Below are 18,304 nucleotides of genomic sequence, written 5' to 3' on the forward strand. Positions count from 1 at the left end.
GGACGGTGGCAAATCGACCGCCACGGCTCCCCCGTCAACGGCGCTTACTCCTACCTGGGCTGGTGGAGTATGCGCATCGATTCGGGGATCGATTGTCGCGTCCCGATGAGACGTGATAATTCGATCCCCAAGAGATCGATTTCTACCCGCCGATCCAGGCGGGTAGTGAAGACAAGCCCTTACATAGGGGAGGTGACCGACAGACCTAACCCTCCCTGCCCAGTGCTCTCTGCCCTCCATGCCTGGCTAGGCCCCCGGGACAGACCCAGAGCGGGGGTGGGTGGGTGAAAGGGGCTGCTGTGGAGCCTGCAGGTTCAGGGCGTGAACAGGCTGGAAATTGCTTCCTCCCCACCACTCCAGAGCTTAGCTGAGGAGAGGAGAGGCTCCCCTATGCCAGCGTTGTGCTGGGCTTTGGCACATGCAGGGCTCAGCTCCTCCAAGCCAGTGTCCCGGGCTGGAGGGCCTTGGGCTTTCCCAGGGCGCCAGCCCAGCCAGAGGCAGTGGGGAAGGAAGGAGCCTGCCAGCCAGGCTGTTGGTGAGCTGAGCGCTCCCGCCAGGAGCTGGTTCTCCACACAGCACTGGGAGTGGGACGCGACCTGCCATAGGGGATATGGAGGAACAGCAGGGTGCGGGCCAAGGGGCAAAGCAGGGAGAGGACAGCGAGAGGGGAAGCACATAAAAGGCAGATGGGTGAGCAGCAGAGGTGACACATAATCGGCCACCGCCTGGCACCTGCCCACACTCACCAGCCACCACAGCACGCAGCCAGTGCCGGGGGGGTGAGAGCCGAGAGCCGGCCTCATGCTGCACCTTTGCCCCACCACCAGCCTTGCACACCCAGCCCCCATTGTTGGCCACTGGAGCCGCGCCCCCCCCCCCCACACACACACTCACGGCTGGTGGGCGGGCAGCTGGCGAATGGAGATCTGGCCAACAGTACTGATGGGTAGGAAGAGGACAGAAAATACCGGTCAATCTGCCCATTTTTAAGAAAAAGGTGGGACACCTTCAGGAGGGCTTAAATACGGGACTCTCCCTTTAAAAGCGGGACAGCTGGTCACCCTACGTAACATTAATTACTGCAGTGGCTGATGTCCACACTACCCTCCATCTGTCAGTGGTGTGTCCCCTCACCAGGAGTGCTTCCACTGACTGAAGAGGGGCAGTGTTGGGGCCGAGAGCCAGGGCTCTCAGCTCCATGCAGCTCCGCACTAGGGGCCCAGCAGCCACCCGGGGCTTCTCGCCTTCCTGCTCCCAGCTGAGAGTGGGTGGAGGGGGCAGTGTCATGGAGCTTTTCGTCTCCGCGCTCCCTACCAGCAACAGGGGGAAAGCTGCTCAGGGCTTCTCTCCTCTGGCGGGAAGATCTGCGCCTGGAGTCCAATCAGCTGCTCCTGGCGGGAAGCAGGGAGTCAGGACCCGGGGGGCAGCAGGGCTCCCAGTCCCAGCAGGGAGCCAGGCTGGCAGCCCAAGCCGAGAGCCTGGGTGGCAGCCTGGCTGAGAGCAGAGACCAGGCAGCAGCCGGAGAGCCAGCTTTCTTGTCAATTTCGTGGCTGGAGCCGTGAAATTGACAAGAATGACAGCCAACAGCCAATGTAAAGAACACAGTGTCTACACAGATACTGTTGCCCTAACTACACTGACATAAGCTCTATTCCTCTCATGGTGGTGTTTTTATTATGTCGGCATAGCAGGGGAGTTACATCGGCAGGAGGGGCATTTCAGTGTGTACACCTCCACTGTTTTGTCGACAAGGCTTTAGAGAGAAAATCTACTGTTTTCTTGCAAGTTGTCTCAGATATGAAAAATGACTAAGGAGAAATAGAAAAATATTATGTACTATGATATCATATTGAAATAGAATGCTTTTCAAAATTTTATTCAAGTTCTTTAACATTTTATATGTGACACAATTCACATGAGACAAAGGCCTATATCCAGAAAACTATGTGTTACTTTAAGCATGTGAGTAGTCCCTCTATACTTAAAGTTACACGTGTGCTTGTGTGTGTTGCTGGAATAGGGTCTTACATAGCAAAAAGTTTGACTACTGATCTGCATGCTAGGTAGCTCCACAAGGGGGATGTGGGGAAACCCCTGAAGCAGCAGGATTCCCTAGGACCATTACATGCTGCCTCCTCCTAGGGAGAGAGAAAAGAGGAGTCGTGGAACAATGGATCCTCCAGTCTCATCCCCAGCCCACCTTTATTTATTTGTGCCCATGGGGCCCCTGCAGAGCTCACATCCACCGGAATGCTACCCTCCCCTTCACAGAGGAACTGTGCTGGTATTTCTGTTAAAGGAGCCTCTGCAGTCACAGGGGTGGTATTTGCTTCATAGGGCAGGTAAATCCAATTAAAGGATAAATACATGAATTTAAGGAAGAGGAGGTACCAATATTTCTAAGTCACCACACCTCATGTCCAAAGGTGGGATCTGAATAGTATTCTATCTAGTTGTAAATCAAAGATAGACATGTCATGTGTAAGCCTAATTTATATTATTTGCCTTGTACAGTAATGATTGCTGAGAAAATTATGGCTTTTCCTTTCAGGGAAACCACTGGAAGTCAGAAGCAGAAAAGGATTTCAAATGAATATAGAAATCAGATTGAAGGGTATTTAAAAAGCCTTCTGTCAGGGTTTTATAACATCAGATTGAAACTTAGAATACACATCCCAAACTAAGAGAATTAACTTTCATCCAAAAATGGATGAAAAAAAATCCGTATTTCTGAAGCTACGCATTTTTTAAAAATTGGGATTCCAATAATTTAAATGGTTTGGGTAGGTAGATATGCTACAACCCAGACTACTTTTGCCTTTTTAAACAATAAAGCAGCCACTACACTGAATTTTCCAAATGAAATACTGCACACACTTGCCACAGTTCACTTGTTTTTGATTATTCGGTATGATTGCACATAATTGGATCTGTATATTCTACACCAATATACATCATAATTATGTCTTCATAAAAATTCACATACTCTGTTGCTCTCCTCACAATTACATGCCATATCAAGATAACAGCTGATGAAATTACAGTAAAAATAATAATCCAACATACATTATTTTTAAAAACAACGAAATGACCATAATGAAGATCATATTGTGGCAGCATGGTATGCAATAGCACTCTAGGGAGAGAGAAGCTGGGGTAATATGTTGGCTTACTAGGTTTTGAGAGATGCTTGTAATGAATAAATTCATCTATATTACAAAGCTGCAAGAAGGGGAATATCTGAGTGTTTGATTATTCCTTCTGAAACCCTATACGCTGTAATATCCAAAACTCAGTTTTATAAAACAACAACTCAGGGCCCAATTCTCATTTACATTAAGTCTCTCTTTATACTGCTGTGGTAGTGTAAAAGGGCCCTACAGTGAATGGAAAAGGTAACTCCCACCTACTTTATGATCCCTTTAAACTGTCAAATCAATGCAAAAGGGCCTTTGTGTAAATGAGAATCAGGCCCTGGTAATGTTTTTCCTGCTTAAGGACACTCAAATCCACCTGGCAAGAGACAGGGAACCTAGTTCTCCGCTGGCACACTGTTTACACAGTGTAACTCCACTGACTTCAACCGATTTACTTCTCAGTTACACTGGTGTACTAAAGAGGAGAATCAGGATCAGTAATTTTTATCTGGAAACTGCACTTAGTATAAATAAACAAACAAATAAATAAGTAATCCAGCAACATTATAATTTAGAAATAAAGCATACAAGAGACAGGAAATGCTAAAGTGAACCAATGTTCTAGAAAATAATCTAGAAACCTTCTCTGGGCCTGTGTCTTTTATTGATAAACATTTAACAATATGAAGAGTACTACATTAAAGTTGAACGCTATATTTAACAAGGGAAGCAGAAATAGAAAATGCTACGTGTGCAACTTTGTGGAGTTGCTAGACTGATCACCCCTCACACTTATTGTGTAAAATATAGCCAATTGCTTGACTATACTTATGGTTCAGTATTAAAAATGTTCAAGAGACCAAATAACCAAGCTTAGCCAATTTATTGTCTAAAGACAAAGCAATACAATACAGAAAGGAAAGTGTTACTGCACTACCAATCCATGTAGGACAGGGGTCGGCAAACTTTTTGGCCCAAGGGCCACATCGAGGTTGCAAAACTGTATGGAGGACCAGGTAGGGAAGGCTGTGCCTCCCCAAACAGCCTGGACCCTGCCCGCATCCACCCTTGTCCCCTGACCACCCCCTCCCGAGACCACCGCCCCAACCACCCCCCAGGACCCCACCCCCTACCCAACCCCCCACTCCCTGTCCCCGACTGCCCCCTCCAGAACCTCCGCCCCATCCGCACTGCCTGGCAGAAGCGGCAGGCCAGAGCACTGGCGGCACGGCGCACTGAGGCTACGGGGGAGGGAGAACAGCGGGGGAGGGGCTGGGGGCTAGCCTCCTCGGCTGGGAGCTTGGGGGTCAGGCAGGACAGTCCTGCGGGCCGTAGTTTGCCCACCTCTGATCTAGGAAGTAGTTTTTTTCACAGCATTCAGTTCCCCTTCTATACTCCAAATTAGCCCTATTTATCATGTTTGTTTATGAGCTAAAATCACTCTGTAGGTCACCCAAGACTAATATTCACCAATCAGATTTCTACTTTGTTTTTCTTGTGTCCGGGGGTACCTTATCTTTTGTTGTTGATACTACACCCCAAATCTTAGGGGCTTTGAAGGCACTCCCTATCTGTACCAAGACATAGAACAAATATATCTTGCCTTTAACAGGTTTCATATTTGCCATTGCCAAAGCTGACTTCAGCTTTGCAAAGTATTGTGGGGTACTTCGGCCAGGTCTACACTTACCGGGAATTGATGCTGCTGCAATTGATGCAGTGGCGGTAGATTTAGCAGGTCTAGTGAAGTCCCACTAAATCGACCACAGAGCACTCTCTGGTCAACTCCAGTACACCATCAGAACGAGAGGAGTAAGATAAGTCGACGGAAAGCGTCTCCCATCAACGCAGCTCAGTGTAGACACCTAAGCCATGTCAACTCTAGCTACGTTATTCACGTAGCTGGAGTAGTGTAAACTTGGGTCGACTTACCCCAGCAGTGTAGACAAGGCCTTAGTGTAGGTGAACAGAACTGTGGGAAGAGCATAATACAAGACAATTAGCATAACTACCCAACATTCATATTTAATATATACAATGTTAATACCATGGACAAAATACCAATAATGTGGTGTGTGTGCGAGAGAGAGAGAGTGGGTGTGATTAGAACCTGTGTTGGCTAACACAGTGCATTAGATGTTTTTCATATAATTTCAGATTATTTTGTTTGTTTGTTTAAAAGAAAAGAGAACAAGAGGAAGAGGGAAACCACAGCACTGATTATAGCTTTCTCAATGCACCCTTAACTGATGCACTCTAAGCTGAAGTAGGCATGCCGTTAATTCAGGTGTCTTTCCTTGTGCATGTCCAAACTTCTAAACACTGTAGTCAAGGGTGCTGAAAAAAAACAAGTGTTCTAATACATGTGCCCAAACCTAGATCTATTAATCAATGACCCAAACGTCCCCACCAACATCAAGGAATATGGATTTAGGGTTCTTCTTTGGGCCAATATCTACTATTAAGAAAGGGCAGTGTCCTCCAGTTATTTTTAAATATATCTATGGTATAGATATGAACTTTCATTATTGCCAGCAACATAATTACTGTATACCAGTAACCCTTAAAAACTGACCAATTGCCTTAGATAACTAAATAACATTACTTCACTCTTCCCTATAGTAAGAATAGTGAATATTACAAATACTGAGGTAACTACAACTATTAAGTCAAGGTTTTAGTGGCTAGACTTTAAGAACAACCACTGTATGTGGCACTGTACAATAGACATGCTGTGATAAATGAAGTGGGGAGGTGGTAGCTCCCTTTTATGGACACCCAGCCAGCCAGTTAGCTATAAAGTGCCTCTTGGTGGCTGTTCTCTGCTTGCTTTACCTGTAAAGGGTTAAATAGTCTCCCTGGCTAGGTAAAGGAAAGGGAGTGGGCACCTAACCAAAAGAGCCAATGGGAGGGCTAGAACTTTTTAAAATTGGGAAAAAAAACTTCCCTTTGTCTGGTGTGGTTGTTCTCCAGGAAAGAAGGGAACAGGGTGCAGTTATGCTGTAAAAAGCTTTAAAATCAGTTATGAAAAAGCATCAAATCATGCCTCAACCCTACTTATCTGAAACGCCAAATATGTAAGTAATCAGGGAATGTCTAGGAAGACACGATTAGGGTTATTTCTTTTATTTCTTATTGGCTTCTGGACTCCTCTGTGCTAACCCCAGATGCTTTTGTTTTGTTTGTAATCTTTAAGCTGAACCTCAAGAGAACTATCTCGATGTTTAATTTTTATAATTGTTTCTTTTAAGATCTAGCAAAAAGCCTAAGTTCCAAATGTATTTCCTTTCTTTTTGGGTTTAATAACATTTACCTTTTTTAAGAACAGGATTGGATTTTTGTGTCCCTAAGAGGTTTGTGCATGTTGTTTAATTAGCTGGTGGCAACAGCTGATTTCCTTTGTTTTTCTCTCAGCTCTTCCCGGGAAGGGGTGGTGGTGAAAGGGCTTGAGGGTACCCCACAGGAAGGAATCCCCAAGTGTTCCTTCCTGGGTTCTCAAAAGGGGGCGGTTTTTTTGCACTTGGGTGGTGGCAGCATCTACCCATCCAAGATCAGAGAGAACCTGTAACCTTGGGAGTTTAATACCAGCCTGGAATAGCGAGTACACCTCTATCTCGATATAACGCTGTCCTCGGGAGCCAAAAAATCTTACCGCATTATAGGTGAAGCCACGTTACATTGAACTTGCTTTGATCCACCGGAGTGCGCAACCCCGCCCCCCCCCCCGGAGCACTGCTTTACCGCATTATATCCGAATTCGTGTTATATCGGGTCGTGTTATATTGAGGTAGAGGTGTATTAATTTTTAAAATCCTTGTGGGCCCCACCTTCTGCACTTGAAGTGCCAGAATGGGGAATCAGCCTTGACACATGCATTTTTCCTTTTTTCTGAAATCAAGACCATTTCTTGTCTAGGAAACAATAACTGACAATAGAAATATGGCATGTTCACAATTAAATACCCCATACACCTTTTGTAAAGTAGACAGAGAATAAAATATACAAAAAATTACATTTACTGTTAAGAGTTATTTAAATCTCTGATACAAGTCATGATGGAGCCCAATCTCTATCATCTCCAAATTTGCCCCATTGTAATTAAGTATTGGAGGTTTCATCCCAAATGATCCATTTAATTGCTTTTGTAGGTTTTACCATCAGTGTTATTACAATCTAGTTTTGCTGAAGAGTTACTCCTTTTCTTTTCTTTTTTACATGGGTGTGTGTACATGCAAGAAACAATTCAAGAATATTTGGTGCTCATTAACCGAGGTGACTTAGACCTGGGTGACTGATACTACAGCAAGTTTCAGGCAGGACTTTTAAAAGCTTCCCCTACATAGTTTTGCCAATCCACCTCAATCCTGAGCTAGGCCACCCTTCCTACTCCTGTTGAATGCCTTGAGTGAGCATTTACAGGTGCTCTCTTGAGTAAAGAATACTAAATTGCATCAAATGGTTTTGTGATGCAGACAAATATCCCACAAGGAATATTGTAAGCCTAAACTGGATGCAAAAAACAAGTGAAAAAATATTGAACTAATTTACTGTACCAGCCAGTTTGTCCAATTGTAAAAGAAAGCATTACATGAATGTAAGCAGAGTTAGCATTATTTTTCTAAAGTATTTTTCTTTAACTAAAATATTTTTGACTAACTCATTTCCCACCATATTTTTCAAATGGTTATTGGTAAACAAAAAGCCTGTTTCCTCCTGGAAAAAGAGTTAGCTCCAGTCTCATACTTTCCTCTCTTTAAAATTCATTGTGTGTCCATCAGAGGTATCCAGATCCAATATGTACTGTCATTTTCAGCTGTCAGCATCAAAGTGAAAACAACTGTACTGCATTTAAATACAGAACAGAGAGGAACTGGCACAAAGCAATGGGACAAGCTCTGTTCTGATCGCTTGAACTCTGTCAGTCAATAAAAAAATCCTGTCAGTGCTGTTTTATTTTTGTACATTTTCTAGCACACACCATCTTTTTACTATCTGCCATGATTCTGTTCCTTGTCTGCTGTAAAGATGGAGGGAAACAGCCTTCTGTGAGACCCATACCTTGGCACAGGCAGGTCACCTGGCAGGAGTTGGTGTGAAGTGCTCAATGTGGGGAGAAGAAAGTGAAGGAACTCCCTTAAGAAAGGAGGGGATATGGTCCAAAAATAAGGAAGGAAAAGCTTGGATTAGATAACAGGAAAAAAACAGCCTTAAGTGTTGTAAGAACTAGACATTGAAATTGAGTTCTAAGAGCAGTGGGCAAGGCACCCTGTCCTGAGGTATCAAAAATTCATTAAATAAGATGGAAATTATATAGAGAGTAAGTCCTGCAAAATACAGCAGAATCAGACAGGATGACTTGAGTGGTCTTTTCTTACTTTCAAAACATCTATGATGCTCAAGTACTATGGAGATGGGAGCTGTATATGTATCTAGACAGACAGATGCCACAGCACACGTCAGATCAGAGAGCTGAGATCAATGAGCATGTGTTAAGGTCAGAGAAGGCCTTGCAGAGCAGGTTGTGCAAGACCTTGGAATTAATAGTAAAGGCTTTCTATATATCAGAAGAAATACAGGTGTTTAGCTCCTGCTGGAAAAATACACTCTATGGAGGAGAGAGAGAGAGCGAGCACATACAATATCCCTTTTCTGGTGGTATGCATCATCTTTGTGATTAGAGAATGACAACTCCAAGACTGTTCTCAGTCCTAAACTAATACAGTCTGCCAGCTCTCACATGCTCTTTGCTGCTGGTATATGTCCTTATCTTCTTGGGGAATCAGCTACTTGCTGCCAATAAACCTTGATAAGAGAGCAGAAGCTTGGGCACAATGTTATGTATAAATGCTGGCAGCAGCTAGAGAACATCTAGTTGCCTGAAAAATAGTTTTAACTCCCTGGTATTTTTAACCCCTTGCTTTACAGGCTCTGAGCAAGGCTGTGCCACCCATCCACTGCATTCCTCTTTTTTTAAAAATTGTAACACTTTTTACTTTTCATTGTTTGCGACATGCTATAAACAGGTTGAAAATAAAAACCCTTCCCAGTTCACTCTCTCCATTTTCAAACACTTCATTTTGCACTTTTAGTGCTGCAGCAGCAAAACTAGCTGCCTTTAGTTATATCTCTGTGTACCACAAGCTTGACATAAGGGATGATGCTAGCTCTGAGAATCCAGCATGACTCCACACTAACCCTTTCTACCTTGAAAGAAATCCGTTCTTGTTGCCTTTGCTGGGCAAAAAAATAACAGAGCCTTTACTAGGCTCTCAGTAGTGGTACAGATCTTTAGGACTTAAAGCCTGTTTCCTCATTGGTATTCATCCAGTCTCCCATGCAAATAGTCTTTCACAAATTAATATATCAATAAAAAGAACACTACTAACATCATTCAAAGCCCCTCTGGTGAGAGACTGTCTCACTGGCGGGAGGGGAGGAGGAACTGAACGGGGCCACCAAGTCTACCCCATTGGAGAGAAGTCACATGGTGTGTCATAGGAAGAAAGGAGCAGTGTGTGCATCAATGAGTCTGCATAAGGGAGATGAAATAAATGCTTCAGTAGAAACAGGTAATGAGTAAAAGCAGCTCCTGGGATTTGAGGGGGAAGAAGCTGTCAGTACAAGGAAGGTGCATCAGAGCTTGGTGGCATAAGCCAGTTCATGTGTAGCTTGTTATTTAACTGGTCTAGAAAGCAGTTAGTGGAGCTCTGCAGGCAGTGCACACTCTGTATTTTACTCTGATTGTGTTCAAAAGAGGTTTTTTTGTTTTTTAAACATCTCATTGAACTCTTGACCTAAAACATGGAGATGTAAACTGAGGAGACTATTCCCACTGACTTAAAATCAACATTTAGGTAGGTAACATTTAAAGTAGATGCATGTTAACAGAACTCCTTTAAATAGATGCTGCTTGCCTGTCTTATTTAGCTGCAGCTGAAATTAGATTTTTGAGCCGGTAACAAGAAGTATTGCTAGATTTATCTTCCTGAATGATAGCAGAGCCTATGCCTCCTCTTCCAGTTAGTATCACGCTGTATCCTATCATGAGACAGCAAGATTCATGTCTGGCTATGTTTGCTGCCTCCAGACACACAACTCATACTTCACCTTCACAAGAGAATTTTCTTCACTATGAATCTGCAACGGCCATATAAGAAGGAGTCACATTAATTTAACTCTGCACAGTCCAGCCAGAGGCAAACAGCATATCAGCAGGGAGAAAGTATCATTTACAACTGATTATTCAGAAGGGATTAAAGAATGAATAGGTTCCTATGCAGCTTTCATTGAGGAATGAAAGTATCTCACGTTTTGAATATTGAGAAAATTAGATGAAATATTCTGTCAAAGGGAGAGAAGAAAACACCCCATTTCAAACAGCCGCAGAGCAGAAATGCTATTAGTCTGATCCTAAGATGGCAATCTAGTATGGTGTTATTCACAAACTGCCCGTGGCTTGAACTATTATCATCCATATTTTACAACAGAGAAACTGAGGCTCAGAAACATTGAGGCCACTATTTGGAATTTGGATGCCTTAGGAGACTGATTTCTAGAAATGCTGAGCACTCCCAGCTCCAACTGAAATCACCAGGGAGCCGTGGATGCTCAGCATCTCTGAAAATCAGATCAGTTATTTAAGTGCTTAAGTACATGTGTAAGTGTCGAATTATAAGCATCCAACTTTGAAAAATTTGGCATAAGTGATTTGCCTGGGAGAGTTTTCTGGTCTATTGGACTGGGCATGTACTGAGGCCTAAATTCTAATCCTTATCTGACACTGATCTACAGAAGTCACTCTCTCTGTGCCTCAGTTCTCCCATTGTAAATTAGGGACAATGATATTTACCTACAACAGTCACCATTAGAAAACACTGCGGTTTCTCAGATAGCACTGGCGCTGAATATTTTCTTTTTAATGGAGACCATTCTATCCTACAAGGCACATTATTAGCATAAAAGTGAAAAGCATCAAGGCCAGTCAGACAGAGAACTTGGAAATCCTGCACTCTGAGCAGAGCTGGCTCTACCATTTTTGCTGCCCCCCCAAAAAAGCTGCCCGGACTGTGCCGCCCCAAGAATGGATGGAATGCCGCCCCTTAGCATGTGCCTGGAGCTGGCCCTGACTCTGAGCATTGTACTTAATCCTTTAAAACCAGGGGTTCTCAACCTTTTTCTTTCTGAGTCTCCCCCCCCCCCCCCCCCACATGCCATAAAAACTCCTCGGCCCACTTGTGACACAACAATTGTTTTTCTGCATTTAAAAGCAAGGGCCAGCATTGAGGGGTAGCAAGCATAGCAATTCCCTGGGCCCCCATGCCTCAAGGGATCCTGAAAGCGAAGTTGCTTAGGCTTTGGCTTCAGCCCCGGGTGGCAGGGCTTGGAGCCCTGGGCTTCAGCCCAGGTAGTGGGGCTTAGGCTTTCTGCCGTGGGCCCAAGCAAGTCTAATGCTGGCCCTGTATAGTGGACCCCCGTGAAACAGCAGCCCCTTAGTGGGCCCCAGACCCCTGTTTGAGAACCACTGCTTTAAACCATGTTGCCTCAGGGGTATCCTTCTTTCACTCCTTCAAACAACCAGTTAATGAAACATTTATTGCACAACCTGCTTCAGTTTTACAAATGCAAAAAAAAAAAAAAATCAGCAGATTTTATTAAAGAAAAACATCCAGTGCTTCTTAGTGCACAGATAAAAGAGCAGATCAGTCCACTCCATCTCTCTCTTCACAACATTATGAGTGGGGGAAAAGGTAAGAAATCAACTTTAGCTAGATTTTTTTGTTTTGTTTTCTTAACTGTTTCAGACAAAAGAAAATGATCAAAATATGGGACATCTCAATGATGTCATTTTGTGAGTAATTACCTTTTATGAAAGAAAATGGAAGTATAACAAGAGAAGTGTGAATATGACAGTGTATATATACTACTCTTTCACAGGATAACTTGGTCCCAAGTAAGAGGCTTCAGAGTTCAGATCACAGATAATGGGAGGGGGAATGAGGAGAAGCTTCAGTGGAATTTAGGGGAGAGGTAGCAAGAGGGGCAAACAAAGAGGGCAGATAACGGACTAGACCTCTGATTAGGAAGACTGACCATTTCCACATCTAAGTAATGGAAAATAGTCTTTCCCCCCATATCAAGTTTGTATAAAAGTGAATATGCTAAAATGCATTTCACCTGACTACCTCTGTCCAATTTGGAGGTTATTCTCACCCTACATGTAGCTCTGTATGTTTGCTACCTGTAGGAGTAAACAAAACAAAAACACAGCACACCAGTAGGCCAGGTTACTCACTAATAAATAGAGTCAAATGCTATCAATGTCACACATCCATGGTTCATTAGAAATCATGTGACAATAAAGGCATTGATAATACCAGATGTTCTTGCACACAAAAGGTAGGGTGATTGTAAGAGGTCAAGACATGGAGATTCAATGATCAGGGAAGGGAACTATAAGCAAGTGTGATGGTAAGAGTGTTTATATAGCAGTATAATGAAAATCATTTGATAAGAGGACAGATTAGAAGTGCTTTGACAATAGTTATCCTCAATACTTTCTGAACATATATGTGAAAAATGTGTAAAAACTATATATGGTGAACTTTTTCCCAGAAATCTTGCTTCTGTATGCTTAATGCACAGTTTGAAGGCTCTGTATAATTTTATTGAAATGTAAACATACGAGTCCTTTTTTCCTTAAGAAATAATTAGGGTTGGTGACCTACCTTACAACAGCTCAGTATTGCATGTAGAACTTTCTTGCCATTTAAAAAAAAACGTAACATGCTGCACAACATTGCCTTAAAGATTGAAGCAGATTGTTCATGTTCACATTATAAATGATGGAGTTAGTTTTGTTTGCTTCTGAAAGAGCAGGTACATCTGAGATGGACAGGAGGGGACTTTAATGAGGAGTTTATTGTATTTTAACACTAACCTAAAAGCTAAATTCTCCACAAGCATCTATTTAACAAGAACAAACAAGACAGCTTCATCCCTGTTGTGAACAAATTAAATTGGATTCTTATCCACCCCAGTTTTCTTCTGCTTTCTTAATTGCCAAACATAGGGTGCTTTATAAATGATTCAGTTCGAAATTCTATATCAAGTATATGCCAGATGATATCGTTTCCATTTCATCCTGTTTCCTGCAGGGCTTTCTTAGTACTGTATTCTCAGCACGCTAGCCAGCTACTATATCAGGATGCACTACTGTTACTGCAACTTGCTGGTTTGTTATTCAGATATCAAAAATATTGTAAATCCCACAAAAATACCCCAACTGTGAGAAAAAAATCCCAACATCCTGGATACAAAATGCTAATTAAATAGTTCATGAGATGAAAATCACAATGAAAGACAGATGATAACAAAACTGAATGTGACTTGTATATTTAGAAAAGTACATTCAAAAGGGAAAGCATTTTGTTATCTTCAGAGTTCATTCTAAAACCTGTGTGTTGTCTGCATTTTCAGGAAAGTGTCTGCATGTTCTATTGAACTGACATTAGAAAATACCATTTATAAATTATCAAAAGTTACATATCTACAGCCAAATATCTACACCAATTATACGCTCCTAAACCATCAAGAAAATATGTTGTTACACAGACATTATTAGCATTAACTCATGATGTAATATATCCTAATAAACTTCATACAATCCCTCGTTGGAAATGTCCATGAATGAAAAAAATAAAAAGGAACTAAGAAAGAAGAATGCATGCTGATAAATCATCACAGGACAGGTGATTAATCTGATTGTTTTTACTTAAATAAATTACAGGGTACTGATCTTTGTACTACCCAGTAATTAATGTCTTTCTTCTTCAAAATGTAATCATTTCTGGAGGCAAATATACAGAAGGCGGTAGAGGAGGTAAAGGGAAATTGTAGAGGTTTTTTCCCCAAAAAACGTTGAAACTGAGAGCTGGGTTATTTCTTGCTAAAATAGTGTCAATCTGTCCTGCAGTGACTCAAGAGCATGAGTACCAACCAGGATACAAACCCCAAACTGTCTCGGAGTTCTATACTTAGACTTCACCAACCAATCATCAAGTGTGAACTCCTCAGGCACTATAACAGCTTTTACATGGAATCACAGACAGTCCCTTTGGGTACTCCAATCTGTCTTACCACCTAGGTACGCTTACCTTTGTGATAGACAGATACTCTTACACCAAGGATCACAGAAATATTCAGGTTACTCCCAGTCCCAAAGGATCAGTCATTTACCCCGGTCAACTGCAGCTTAGATCTCACACTAAAGACAATACTTGTAGCCAATCCTACATTAAACTATCTAAAGATTTGTTATACAGGAAAAGGAAATGAGAGTTATTGCCCTTAGCATAAGGTTAAAGCAGGTAAAAGTGTATACACACAAATGAGTTCCAATCTTAAGTTTCAAAAAGTAATCAAAGCTTCTATAATAAGCAAGCTCTATATGTCCTCTGGGCTAACAGAGGCTAAGCACTGGGATCTTTTGCTTAGGCCTAGTAGTTCTACACACACACACACACACACACACACACACACACACACACACACACACACACACACACACACACACACACACACACACACACACACTCTCTCTCTCTCTCTCTCTCTCTCTCTCTCTCTCTCTCTCTCAGCAACATAAAGATCCAGATCCTCCTTATTACAGGCTTTTATTTCCTTCTCCTCTTCTGCTTAGAGCTGCAAACTCATCTGATGGGAGGAATTCACCTGTAAGTCTCATCTTCATGTGGGGGGAGGTGGAGAAGAGTAATCAGCAAAGGCTTTGGTCCCTTTTAATGTTCCACTATAGTTTGTCGGGCATCGAGAGGCCTTCCTTGTCAGGCAGGACATAACCCCTTCTATTGGACACCAGCATTTCACATTAATGTTTCTCTCCTGTCTGGTGATTTACAGTTACAAAGGCTCACAGTACAAATGCTCAAATATTACCTTTCAATATGATACACGGAGGTTATGAGTGAGATTAATGCATGCAGCAACTCACAAGCATTCAATAAAGTCTAAACACTGAACACATGCTTATAATTTTAATACCTTTTGTAACAATACTAACACAGAGGTGAGCCAGACTGGTTCCAGCTATATATCTGTCAATGTTCAGAGGAGACATGGGGATCTTGGCACGAGTTGGCATCTAGTCTGCCAGCATCACAACATTAATACAAAACATCTTGATTCACACAAAGCACTTTAAGGTAACAGAGTGAAGGTAAGAGCCCATGAAAACAAGAACATCCTGTGTTAATGGTGCTGATGGCTATAACTCACCCCTTTACCCTAAAAACTGCAGCTCACGTGGTACTCAGTATCATCCAATGCCTTGCCTTAATAGAGGGCTACTTCACAGCACTGCTCAAAAAGCAGTTTGAACACTATTTATTTGAAAGTCCTACCACTCATCTAATGAAACTTTAACAATTTTAGATGGAAAAAATTATGGTGGAGTCTGACTCGTTGAATACGCACTCTTAGCTTAAAAAGCTATCAAACTATAAATATTTTAAGCCATCCAAAAATCCAATTATTGGAAAATCCAGATCCACCTCTTCGATAATTGTGCTGGTGTGTGGATATAATGCAGCTATTATTTACAGTCATTTCAGTTTGTACCAGAAAACCACTTTTTTAAAATGTCGTACATCTTTTTTCTACCCTAAGTCAAAGACCCCCTACGTAGATTCTTACAAAGATAAATAAATCCAGTCTTTCAGCCATGTTATAAATGTGTTATTCACTGCAAACCCGTTTAATATGATCCTAAACAGATTAAACAGAACTGAGTTATACAACAAGTTGCACTGTAGAAAGCTGTCACGTTCTGGGGTGCAATCCAGACCAGTGAAGAGTTGGGGTTATAGGATAAGAGATGACACAAGTGTCTCACAATGGCTCGGGTCAGCAACAAGTATGCATTCTGTCTATGTATTGGGCAGCCCTGGTCCAATGCTTTGGTTCCTGGAGCCTGCCTATAATACCACAGACTTCCACTGGCCTCCACCAGCCTTGGTTACCAACTAGTAAAGTGACTCCACACACCCAAGTTTTCCCCAAAAACATGTGTTCTGAAATGTCCAGCCCATCGTAGAACAATCAGAGGAATATTAAGGGTTGTTGCCCCTTTAAGAAGTTAATATTCAACAGTTTGTTACTTTAACTGGTGTTCCCAAACAGTTCAGTTTGAACACAGCACTGGATTGGTTTAGACTGAAAATAAAATGCATATATTTAACTACAAAGAGATAGGTTTTAAGAGAGTACAAGTATAAGGATTAAAGTCAGAAATGGTTACAAGAGAAATAGAGAAAATATTTTCTAGAATCTAAAACTTAACAAAAAAGCTAGACTTGGTCCAAGGTAAAATCCTCATCACATGTTGCCATCAAGATGGCTGACCAAAATCCTGGGTCAGGAGCTATCCCCCAAAGTCAAAAGGCTGATACCTCTGTCTTCTTAGGTGAAAGGCTGATAACTTAGGGTTTTTTGGCCCCTCTCTTTTATAGTCCGATGAATCTTTGAAATGGATTCTTCTGAAGAATCATTCCAGACCAATGTCTATTTCCAGCTGAGAGGTAGGCAACATGGAGTCTGTCTTGAAGGAAGTGTCCTGCTACTTCCTCCCTTGCTGGAGTTTGTCTTCTAAAATGCAAATTTTTCAGTTCTTGCCCCTCTGGAGCAACTGAATGACCATTAGACATGCAACTGTCAATCTCCTCCGCCACCGTCATAGTGTGGGGTTTGCCTCTACCCTTGTTAGCTTGATGGGTCTGTTTACACAATATGTGCATACATTTCCACTGTCTTTCAAAGTATTTTGGAAGTAATGCCCCAGGTGAGGAGACCACATTCCTTGGGTGGGGTAAATTGGCTAACACACCTTAAGAATTAGAATTTCAGTTTATTTCCACAACTTTACACCAGTTGCTTGCACGTGTGTTACATGATGATATTAATAACATGTGAGTCATGAGCTTTTCATTGCCACTTTGCACAACACTTATCAGATATATTTATGATATTAAAGAAATGAGGTGCACTGGAAATGGGTAAGCCAGTAGCAGTTCATTACCAGATATCTGGGTGCCTTTTGCCCACTGTCCTTGGGCTGTTCTTAATATCACAAAAGCACATTTAGCTTTTCAATAAGTCAAAGAAAGCACAGAGGCTAAATGAAGTATAGTAAATAATAAATCAAAGTGGCTGCAGATGCACAGCTTCCATTAAATCACAAACTCAATATTTTAATAGTTTAAATTATACATTCCTACCTGGTTCACTAAAAGCAAAGAAAAGCAGTGTAGCCGGGGGGTTACATGGGTGGCAGCTTGGACTAGCCTCCTGAGTATAAACCCACCCACACCCCTGGATATGTATTCAGGTAGCTAGCCCAAGCTGTGTTTGTGCTGCCCCCTGCTACACTGCTATTTTTAGCACACTAGGTAAAGCAGAGCTAGTGCATGTCTGTCTACCCAAGCTGGGAAGCACTCTCCCAGCTGCAGTGTGGACATATCCCTAGTGGCTGGACCACATAGAGGGCGACAGAGAGCCAGAATGAGTAAGCATGGGTTACATATGCTTAAGGCTAAGATTTTGTCATGGATACTTTTAGTAAAAAAGTCACAGACAGGTCACGGGCAATAAAGAAAAAACTCTCAGAAACCGTGACCTGTCCTTGACTTTTACTAAAAATATCCATGATAAAATGGGAAGGGACTGGGCAGCTGCAGAGTGGCTGGGAGCTCTGGAGCCCCACCACCACCTCTGGGGGCTCAGAGTTCCAAAATCCCCCTACCCCACCACAGCAGCCAGGGAGCTGCAGGATACCCCCACTGCCCATGGCAGTTCGGCGCTTGGGGGCCCACTGCCTCAGGCTGCGGGGGTACCTCACAGCTCCCTGCTGCTGGAGGAGGTGGTGGGACCCTGCAACCCCAGGCCACCGGGGCTGAAGTCACAGAGGTCTTTGGAAGTCACGGATTCCATGACTTCCGCGACCTCTGTGACAAAATCGTAGCCTTACATACGGTCAATACTCCGATATCTAGAGTCATACAGGCTCTAAAGCAGCAGAACTAAAATGAAACCACTTTTCAGTCTCTAGAGGAACCTCTTAAAATGGTTTGTTTTGAAAACAGGCTAGTTGCCAATTT

General features: G+C 42.5%; 1 protein-coding gene across 5 annotated transcripts in view; it reads right to left on the reverse strand.

Annotated features, from left to right (window-relative positions):
* SV2C (synaptic vesicle glycoprotein 2C) overlaps nucleotides 1–18,304 on the reverse strand; it is a 181,959-nt gene that overhangs the window by 147,453 nt on the left and 16,202 nt on the right. For 2 of the 5 annotated variants that reach the window (XM_042855957.2, XM_042855958.2), the window contains one exon: nucleotides 5,070–5,109. The exons of 2 other annotated variants lie outside the window; for them this stretch is intronic. The gene's annotated coding sequence lies outside the window, so the exon portion shown is untranslated. Of the gene's footprint in view, nucleotides 1–4,827; nucleotides 5,110–18,304 lie in introns of all 5 variants that reach the window. One more of the 5 variants, XM_065550079.1, reaches the window with a different exon arrangement.

Source organism: Chrysemys picta, chromosome 6 (assembly GCF_011386835.1).
Source record: "Chrysemys picta bellii isolate R12L10 chromosome 6, ASM1138683v2, whole genome shotgun sequence".
NCBI classification, from domain to species: Eukaryota; Metazoa; Chordata; order Testudines; family Emydidae; genus Chrysemys; species Chrysemys picta.